This window comes from Haliotis rubra, unplaced genomic scaffold, assembly GCF_003918875.1.
Source record: "Haliotis rubra isolate DU_JTF1 unplaced genomic scaffold, ASM391887v1 Scf204, whole genome shotgun sequence".
NCBI lineage: Eukaryota > Metazoa > Mollusca > Gastropoda > Lepetellida > Haliotidae > Haliotis > Haliotis rubra.
Window position 1 is genome coordinate 840,001 of NW_025766048.1, and position 11,675 is coordinate 851,675.

Sequence of the window (11,675 nt, forward strand, 5' to 3'; positions counted from 1 at the left end):
AATAGTAGTAGCTGCTGCAGCGGCAGCAAGAGTAGGAGCAGTAGGTGAGGCAGTAGTGATTGTATTGTGGTAGTAGTAGTAGTAGTCGTAGTAGTAGTAGTAGTATTAGCAGCAGCAGCAGCAGTAGTAGTAGTAGTAGTAGTAGTGTGGAGTACTTGCAGTAAAAGATAGAATTACTTTATTCCTATTTTCCGTGGCAGAGAAGAAACACCAATTACGACAATGTATTAAGTCCATTGCAGAATAAGTTAAACCATGGTAACAATGACACAATGAGATATGTATTTTGCATTTAGTATACAGACGTCGATACCGCTTCCCCTGCTGGTATCACAGCCGTCTCCAGTATGATTAAACAATGCCATTTGAAAATGGTCAAATGTAACATATGTCATATTTGGGATTACACGTTCACGTCTATGGGAGTTGACTCACTGACTACATTGGCGTAACCAATCGGGAAACGCTGCACCATTAGTAGCAGATGACGAAAGCTGTTGATGATGTGCATTATATGTAGATATAATAGCAACTATTTGCATATAGCTGTACCGGTATCAATCATAACATTGTTTCCTTCAAATATAGATACAAGCGACAAAAACACTAATAACAACCTCAACCAAAAGCTGCGTCATTTCAAAGATTCCGAAATAATTCTCAAAGTAGTTGTGATATCAGATGAGTGGCAAAAGGTGAAGTGGCAAAATAGTGAGTGTATCCTGCTCCATGTGTGGCACTCGTCAAAAACACACGCAAAGGCAAGACAAGTTTTCATCTGACGAAAAAACCCATCCGACATGGACATAAGCACGTTACTATACAAACGTGTTTTAGTACAAACAGACTCAATTATTTGTAATGAAACATCATGTGTAAATTCATTTTATTTTTGTTAAGAGTGCCATTGCAACATGTTGTGAATCAATAAATACCTACTACGGCATAAATTGTAAAACGTACTGCTCTAAATGGGTATAGTGCGCTCCCATTCTCGTTATCGATTATAACAGTCAGGTTCATTATTTTGTGGACACGGGCAACTGAATATAGTGTTTATTGATGCCTGAAAATAATTCATTCTGACCCAATGTTGACCTGTGGGCATACCAGTGGGTGCACAGTGGCTGGGGAGCAAAAAGCACCTGGTAATTGAATTGAATTGCAATGCATGCATTTGTAATTAATGCATGTTCTCACCCAATAGCATGTGTACATTGTGGCCATGCAACAAGGAGGTAACTCAGTTTCTTTCATGCACGTCATAAGGAAATGCTTAATCTCCACCTTAAAGTGGAATGTAAACAACCTTTAATCATTCCGGTCGGTGCACTGGAGCTGGAAAACAAACAGCATCTGATCATTGAGTTGCAATGCATGCATTTGATATGAATGTATCTTCTGATCTAGTAGCATGTGTATACTGCGGCCATGCAACAAGGAGGTAACTCAGTTTTGTTCCATGCATGTCATAATGGAATGCATAATCTCCACCTTAAAATCGAAAGTTTCGAAGACATACAGCTAAGTCTGGCTGGGTATTGATATATAGTAAAGTACGTAGCGCCGTGAGCAGGCAATGTGCCTGGATATGAGCGCTATATAAGCGGACTATTACTTTTACTATTACTATATTCATACATAATGTATTCAAATGCATTCTCTGGCAGATACCTTTCGTCTATTTGTACACTTAGATCATGTGGCAAAGGCATCTGACATTTTGTTCAATTACAATGTCATCTGACATTTTGTTCAATTACAATGTCATCTGACATTTTGACCAATGGTCATCTGACATTTTGTTCAATTACAATGTCATCTGACATTTTGTTCAATTACAATGTCATCTGACATTTTGTTCATTTACAATGTCATCTGACATTTTGTTCAATTACAATGTCATCTGACATTTTGTTCAATTACAATGTCATCTGACATTTTGTTCAATTACAATGCATTTTCTGTCGATTCCCTTTTGAATGCTTGTACATTTCGATCATGCAGCAAAGTCATCTGAAACTTTGTTCAATTACAATGTATTGTCTGACCAATTTCTATTGTCTGCTTATACACCTAGATCACTTGGTAAAGTCATATTTCATTTATAATGCATTCCCTATCCAATCCCTAGTATCTGTTTGTACACTGAGACCAACGAGGAAAAAACATCTGACAATTGAAGTTTATTTGAGAAATGTAACTGAACTACCAATTACGATATTCACTATGCAATGCATTTGTTATTTTGTTCAACGCAGGATGTGGAATGGATATTGACACATTATTTTATAAATGGATGCCGAATGTGTAAGTTTATGTGTACCTAAGGTTCTGCAACATGCATAATGCTGATCTGGCCATTATGTTCGCCTTATGAAGCATAACAGGTGCAACACTTTCCATGCAGAGCATTCTGGAAATGTTCTGCAAATACATTAATGGTTATAAAATTTGAAATAATAATAATAATAATGTGTCCATTTATATAGCGCAAAACTCCACACTAGGTATGCTCATAGCGCTAACAATCAAGGCACAGCACATTATTACCCCGGATAACCCAAGCTGCCTGTTAGGCGCTAGAAGGTTATAGTCATATGACTTTTTCGACCGGCTACCCATTTTCCTGCTGGGTGAACAGAGACAATTTTGAACAAACTCACTTGCCTAAGGTGAGACCACATGTGTCACATGTGCTTCGTTGTGGGGCAGGACTGAAGTCCTAGAAACTCTCAGGAGTCAAGCTGCCAAACACTGTCACCCATCCAAGGACTCTCCGAGCTCGACGCTGCTTAACTTCACCGATTTGTGACCTGAGCTTTGAGCACAGGACCACGCGCCACCAATGGTTGCAGACAATACAAACAAAGAAACAAGACATTTCCCTTTTGGAAACCATATCAAGCATGCACTACGAAGACACAAAGAAAATCTGGTCCCTTTTGTTTAGTTACGTAAAATGAACTCACAAGACCCGTTTCCATCCAATTTACCATGCAGGTCCCAACAACAGACACCACGCCTCTACTGACAATGCACGCTCTGTTAATTCTGCATGGAAAAATCTTTCATTTCTTACCTATTCCTGGTATGCAGTGTTTTACTAAATGATGAAACCGAAACATCTCTCATTAAAAATATACTGATGCAAAATAACACATCACCCTACACTGTACATGCATCATATCGTAGGAATGTGATAGGTCAAGGTGACCACTTAGATCGTTGTACTTCTGGAAGCACTGGTGATCAAATTACATTACGTGCTAAATCAATAGAAACAATACAATCTGCTTCCAGTTACTCGATTCCATATGGTCGAGTGATCCAGATGCTATGGCCTATGGGAATTGAGACCTTGGATGTCTGTATCTATTACTCTGTTGGTTCAACACGTGCGTTAAGGTTGGGTGAAACAGGCGATCAGAATTCCTCTGGCACGGCGACGTGCATTCATCAACGCGTGAACTAATGCCTGATTTATTGGCTAACTACAATGACAAAGTTTAACAGGGATACCCTTCCCAGGCACATTGTAAATCGCGTTTAAAAGTATTCTACTTTTATAACGACTTGCATTCATGTAGGCCCAGACATATGCCGGATTTACAGTGCTAGTTACCACATTAAAGATCGATATAACCTACGCAGGAGCATTATACTGGATCCAGTTCTTGTTTTAACGCCTTAACCTCGAGCACCAGGCAGGGTAACAATAATTATCATATTTTAACGCATCTTTGGTATGGAGCCTGCCTTCGACAATCCGCCCTCCCACTTGATACATGTAGGTCCAGACATATGTCGGTTTTGTAGTTCTAGTTACCACATTAAAAGTCGATAGCCTACTCAGAAGCATTATACTGAATCAAGTCCTTGTTTGAACTCTTAACACTGAACCAGGCAGGGAAACAACAAATACCATCTTTGAACGTATCTTTGGTATGGATCCAACCACCGAGCTTCCCACAAGATTCGAACTAGGTGATGCTGTGGTTTGACTTCTGAAATGTGTATGGTTACATTTTAAAATAGTTTGTATTTCCATATGAAAAATCTCGACTTTGCATATTTGATAGTACCTGGGTGATCACATTGAAATTGCACTAAAAGGATGTTGATAGCATCCATAATTGAGTTGAATTCTTGGGTCATATAAGCACTATCTCACATTCAACAAATGAGAGAGTGTGAGAAAGAACGAATCGAAAAATACAATAGTTTATTCTGTGACCATCCAATCTTCATTAGAAAGACATGAATTCTTTCATCTGGTGCCCAGAACGACATGTAAATAAACAATGGCAGACTTAATTCCCATTCAAATGAAGATGTTGCGTGTTAGAGTAGTCGGTTCTATATTCCATCCCCCTTTCCTTGATGAAAGCTGAAGTTAAAGATACTTGGCTGAGTGGAAATACCTTCTAATGTCTTATCTCAATTGTATTTATCACCCGAGCACTTGCGTGACGACCCAAACCCTCGGGAAATGAAATTATTGATTTATGTCCACCCTCGACTCCGCTCGCAAAACATTGACCTTGCAACTGAGGCAACACCCACACCCACGCCATCATAGGGGTGGCCGACTACCCGGTTATACGATTACCTGACGTTGGTAAACTAACGATAGTGCAGTCGCGGAATATGTACCATTCTGCTCTCTCCATCGTTAGAATATACAGTTCTACGTGGGACATTCTGTAGTAGAATAACACTTGTCACGGGAGATTGAACACTGGACGAAGTTACATATCTGATGAATATGTGGAGGCTATAGTTTGCCCTTGAGATAGGGGTTATCTAAATGATAGGTGTAGGCCGGGCTATCATACAGTTATACATCATGACTTAGATATACTGAGAGCCAGTAGGCGTTACACTAGATCACTGATTAAATGTTGGCGTTGAAACCGTAAAGCATTTTCCCTGACTTAACTTGATTTAAGGTTAAAGGAACATGCTAGATGAACGCTTGTAACAATTTGTTGAGCTCACTTTACCCTAACGAATAAATAAGTACTTTCAGATATTGTTTGTTCAGGTAGATCTAGACTGTTTGCTTTGAAAAAGTTTTTGGATGATTTTTTTGCATATAGGCCTTGTAAGAAACTCTCACCACAAACGTATGGATGAATCATCCAGCAATGTGGCAGAGCCTTTGGGTGACTCATGCTATCACTTCCAAGAATGGTTTAAGGAAATTTATTACCGTGTTTACATTTGCATGCATAATGCTCTGGGTGACTACACACCTGCAAAGTCCTCAGTCCCGCACAAACAGGAATGTCTGATAATTGACAAAAGCCTATTCATGGTTCATTTGACAGATCACCAATAATAGATAAATGATTTGTCGAAGTGAAATCTGACTCGACAAGTTGATGGCATTCTGTGGCTCTGTTACAACTCGTTTTGGTGAGTTTCTTGTAGCTTTTGTTGGCCTGTAGAGTGAATGTGAATAGGCATTCTTCATGCAAGGCTTTCATTCTGGTCCATTCATTGCAAGAGAGAAGCCCTCCAAGTGGCTTCAGAAAACGATATCACACTCTGACACTTATGCACTGTGGATTTGGCAACCAAGTATTTCATATTTATGAAATAACTTATATTTAATTGAATAACATGAATTGCTAGTTTTTTGTGTTGTTGATAGTGTCATCGTAGAAAGCTACTTACACTTAACGTTACTATACATTGTACTACTTTTCCTTGGAAAGGGAAAATACAAGTATTTATTTTAATGTGAAATCAAAATGGAACATGTTGACTCTATAACTCTATTTACTTCTTTAAGATCAAATTTATAGAACATGGCATCGATTATATGATTGCAAAATTATACGCAAAATACAAGTTGACAGACTTAATGAATTTTAGTTGGACGGAGGATGCATATGCCTAAACATGCATTTTCAGAGCTCTTTTGCCATGTACAATACATCTCTTGAGTAGAGCCAAGACTGGGGATTGTTTTGCTATTGCGTTTTGGATAATGTTCTCTTATTTGGTGTGCCTTGTTGTCCCTCATCCCTGCCTTGTTAAAGAGGCATTTGGTTCTTTTATATTATGCACTTTCAACTCTGCCTGGCAAATACGTTTGTTTTTCATTGTACGTACACTTTCATTCCTGCCCTGTTAAAGATGCATGCTTCATGCTCTAGCATTCACTTTCATCCCTGCCCTGTTAAAGATGCATGTTTTATGCTCTAGCATTCACTTTCATCCCTGCCCTGTTAAAGATGCATGTTTTATGCTCTAGCATTCACTTTCATCCCTGTCCTGTTAAAGATGCATGTTTTATGCTCTAGCATTCACTTTCATCCCTGTCCTGTTAAAGATGCATGTTTTATGCTCTAGCATTCACTTTCATCCCTGTCCTCTTAAATATGTACATTAGTCACGTGACGTACACACTCGTCCCTTGCCTGTTAAATATAATATATATCAACCGTGATAACGAAATTTTAAAATATTCAATTAACATATCAAGTAACTAATATATCTGTATCTGTTTAAAGTGAAAGTTGACATTTCTCGTCGGTCATGTTACAGAATCAGCATTTCCCCCGGGTAGACATGACCTTGTCGGTGTCACACGTTAACAGTACACGGTCGGGGCTGTTGGAATACACCTAACCCTGCATACAGCTCTCGGTGATCTATTCTCCTCTTTGTGGTAAGGAGACCCAGCTCCTTCAAGTGTGCTTAGAAATAGACCTAACAAGCCGGCACAACTCATCCAGGCGTATCGCGTCCACATTGGGTCTTTCATCCCCAGCCGAATGAACAGAAAAGCCCTGGTGGTTTGTCATTCATATTGACATAGAATGGGTATAAGGTTGAAACTGTCGTCTCATCATAATGCTGTCTCAATGGCATGTTTGTTGCCTTACGCCTTCAGAAAACTCAAGCTGAGGTGTATGCATTGTACTGTGTGTCGTCTCTCTGTGTCGGGCGATAGAATATTCTAGAAGTATACGTGTTTGTTCTCAAGTAATAAACGTTAGACTGATGTCGCCGTGATGCCTGTTGGCATTATAACATTAGACTGTTTAATAAATAGGTTACTGGTATGAAAACTGTTGCCCTTATTGTTTAATGAGACAGATAATCAGTTAAAAAACTAGATGCATTTTTAGCACATGCTTGAAAAACCAAATACTACTACATGCTTTTGCTTGACATACCTGAACGAAATAGCTGCTTGATAAACCAAATGTTACTACATGCATTTGCTTAAAACACCAGACACAAATAGCTGCTTGATAAACCAAATGTTACTGCATGGATGTGCTTGACAGACCACTTACAAATAGCTGCTTGATAAACCAAATGTTACTGCATGGATTTGCTTGACAGACCAAACACAAATAGCTGCTTAATAAACCAAATGCTACTACGTGTATTTGCTTGACATACCGGAACAAAATAGCTGCTAGATAACCCAACTGTTACTACATGTATTTGCAGGACAGACCAGATACAAATAGTTGCTTGATAAACCAAATATAACTACATGCATTTGCTTTATAAACCAGATTTAGATAGAAACGTGATTAACCAGGTGTAAGCACAAATAACTGTTTGATATACTTTGATGCAAGTAGTTGTGGTATCATGCAACACTAACCTACCACCCACGTAACAGACGCTATCATTAATTCCTGTACGGCCTGGCCTATTTATAGAAGTATTCACTGTATTTGCTGAGACTGCTTGCCCAAATAGTTACTCTCGCATTGCATATAAACATGTTTTAAACATCGTTTAAGTATATATATTAAGAAATTTATCAAGACATTTTATCGATGTAAGTCTCGCCGCAGGGCCGTCTCCCCTAGCTTGGGCCTGTGCGTGATTGTCAATAGGTCTACCTGGCAGCCCAAAAATGTAGCTGAGAATGAATGTCCTGTAGTGTTTGTTAATATTTACTGAACGCGAACCGGGCATTGCGTAGGACAAATCTGTAGTAGGTGTGAACCAGGGTGCTCTCCTGCCTGCGTCAATTGAATACAGAGATATATTTCTATACCATGACTAGATGAAAGTGATGTAAGGTGACAGGAATGCCAACAGGGGACTGTGACAACAGAACCTTCTTGCATATTCTCTTATATAAATGTCCATGTGAAAATCTTGTTAATCATGCAAAAGAGTAAGAGTAGCATAGTTACTCTTCAAAATGGGCATAGTCGTATGCTTATGGACACCATTTGATGTTTGGTGCGTGTAGTGGGGCGAGATATTAAGTGTCTTTTTTCAATAAAATTCCTAAACATGGGTGTTTTGAAACATACTGATCAGCAAATACTTTTACAGCGTGTTTTGAAACTGTGGCGAATAATTATGTCTTCCAGTGAAAATTCGGGTTAGAACTGGTCTTCAGCAACCCATGCTTATCGTAAAGGCATACGGGATTGGGTGATCAGGCTCGCTGACTGGGTTGACACATGTCATCCTATCCCAATTGCGTAGAACGATGCTCATGCTGTTGTCTGTCCAGACTCGATTATTTACGGTTGCCATTATATAGCTGGAATATTGCTGAGTGCAAAATGCAAAGAAAGACAGTCAAGTCATTAGATAGCCCAACCACTGTACATGGCGACTTTAATCCTAACTCCCTCGCAATTTTGTGATGAGTTCCAGGTACAAATACACGTCTATACATATTTTCTAACCGTACTAATTCTGTGGTTTCGTCATAACAGATGAAAAAAAAATCCTTTCACAAAACACCCATTTAGCAAGCATAGCTGAGTGATACAGATAATATTGAAAATGTACTACGTGAAATATAGAGAGAATAGGCAATAGAAAGCCCCCTTCGCTAATCTATGTGAATGCATCTATTGTTTATCGGTATCGAAGGGTAAATAATCACCCACTAGTTGATATATTAAGTCGGTATACATGCTTTCCCAGTCATACAATTAAGCATGGCAAGCCTCAGTTGTTCGGCCTCGTGGTCAAGTGGAGAGAGTTGCTGTCTGGAGAGTTGCGGGTCTGGGGTTCGATCTCCTTGTCATGTCATGCCGAAAGGTATTTCGCGGATGACCGGATGAAACAACGAAATGGCGAATCGACGTCAGTATGATATTTATTGGACGGGTATCCATGTTGAAATGCTTCATGGTATCTAAAGGGCAGTTGGTAGCCTAATGGTTAAAGTGTTGGCTCGTCACGCCGAAAACCCGGGTTCGAATCCCCACATGGGCACAATATGTGAAGCCCATTTCTGGTGTCCTCCGCCGTGATGTTGCTGGAATATTGCTAAAAGCGGCGTAAAACCAAACTCAGTCAGTCAGTCAGTCGTAAATCTCTGAGTGAGGAACCTTTCCTTTAACATAATGATGCATCGTGATATCACGTGACGTAATCGCCATGGAATGCAGTGCCGTGCATACTATAGTTATTTGGATAAACAGACATTCACTCCGCTACATACCTCTGCGGACACCCTTGAGGGTGCACACGTGTCTAGTTTCAGAGGCATCCTGTTCCGATACATATTTTGCACAGGTTGTTAATTTGAATAAGACTGCCACATGAAACAGGAGTGGCGTGGTGTTTTGTCCTCATGACACGCGGAACAAAATTAAGCCCTTTTCGTCTGGATGTGTTTAACGTTTATGTCCATGTTAGAAGCACCTGAATTTTATTTTTCAACTATGCTAGCCGCTCCCCCACTGATACTGTTTGGCACTTTGTGAGTGAGTGAGTGAGTGAGTGAGTGAGTGAGTGAGTGAGTTTAGTTTTACACCGCTTTTAGCAATATTCCAGCAATATCACGGCGGGGGACACCAGAAATGGGCTTCACACATTGTACCCACCGCCCCTTGGCACTTTGTATTCACACTGGTTCTTTTGCTTTTTTGTTGAGGTTCATGAATAACGGTGCACTGGGGTGACTTTGATTGAAGTGTTGGTCCATCTTGCTGAAGGTCGGAGTTCGATCCCCGACATGGGTCCATCGTTGAGTATCATACCTGTACCATGTTACCATGTTCTTAAAACAAGTTCACACACTCACCTTCTGTACTAACAATGCTTATCAACGTGAACTCTGAGAACAATTTGACCCAGCGATGTAAGGGTTCATATTTATGCAAAGTTGCCTCCCTTCGACGTGTCAAGATCCGCTGCCTATAAGTTCGAATCCCAGATTTGCCCCTATAATATCTTTCATCATAACACGAGTGCCCGGCGGTCCAAAAGTATATGTCCGGCATTATTTCGAGATTGTCTTGCGTCTACAGTGAGTTTAGTTTTACGCCGCTTTCAGCAATATTCCAGCAATATCACTGCGGGGGGACACAGAAATGGGCGTCACACATTTTTACCCATGTGAGAAATCGAACCCGGGTCATCGGCGAGACGAGCGAACGCTTTAACCACTAGGCTACCCCACCACCCCGCCCAGCCTCTAGTAAAAGACGTGTTTAAAACGTCAATATACTCATGTATTACAATTACTAAACAGTAAATATATAGTCCATAACTTATTGGATAAATTATTCCGTTATAAATTAATGTTAAACGACACAGAGACTACACAAGCATTTACCCCTGGTGATGTAATCGTTGAGAGACCTTCGTTGATATACGTACGTGCACTGTACCTAGCCCACAGGACAAGTCGTTAATCCAGGTAATAATGAGACGCCGACGGTGAGGGGGAGGACGCAAAACCAGGTGGCATTGAAATCGTCACGTTCACGTCACGGAAAACACAAGCCCCTTCATCCCAACCACCGCTGAACACTCGGGCGTTGTACCACTCGTTGCCTAGCAACTGGATCTTGGGAAATGACCATGCCGAATTGTAGCTGTCGAATGCTACACGTACGAGATAACGATTGTAATTCGAGCTAGTTCGAGTTAATTCATTAAGATTTATGCTATTTTGTAGCTTTTAATAGACACCGTTAATACTTTGTTTTAAAATTAGCATAGTGCGTACTTCCCTTTTGATTTACAAGAGTTTTTGTTTTGAGACTTTTTAAGTGAGTAAGTGAGTTTAGTTTTACAGCGCTTTGAGCAACATTCCAACAATATCACCGCAGTAATGGGCTTCACGAATTGGGTAGGAAGGGAGGGGGGTGCATGTGAGATTCAAATCCGGGTGTTCGGCGTGACGGGCGAACACTTTAACCACTAGGCTACCCCACCGTGTTCTAGCGTTTTCCGTTACTTCTTTGATGAGGAGCACATGCCGTGTGAACAACCACACCTGCTTAAGAAAGATACGAAAGATTTGCTTTTCAGAAATGACAAACACTTATTTTACGCGCATATTATCTGTCCATGAATATTCTATTGTTATCGTGTTGTTTTATCAAGAAACAGGATCCTTCTACCAATATATACTGGAAGAGAGAAGAAAGTCACTTAAGCTCATTCTGATCTGAACTGATTGGTCGGGGTGTAAGATGAAGTAGGGACTGGGTGGGGTGGGGATTTCGGATGCCATAAATCTACTTGACCAGTGTTATATTTCTAGGGATCGGGGATCATCAATCCTCGGGGACAGTTGCCCTGACCTGTGTCCGGAACATGAGCCGTCAATTAAGATTTTGTTTGTTTGTTTTGTTTGTAGTTTAACGCCATACACAGCAATATTCCAGCTATATGGCGGCGGTCTGTAAACAATCGAGTCTGAACGGACA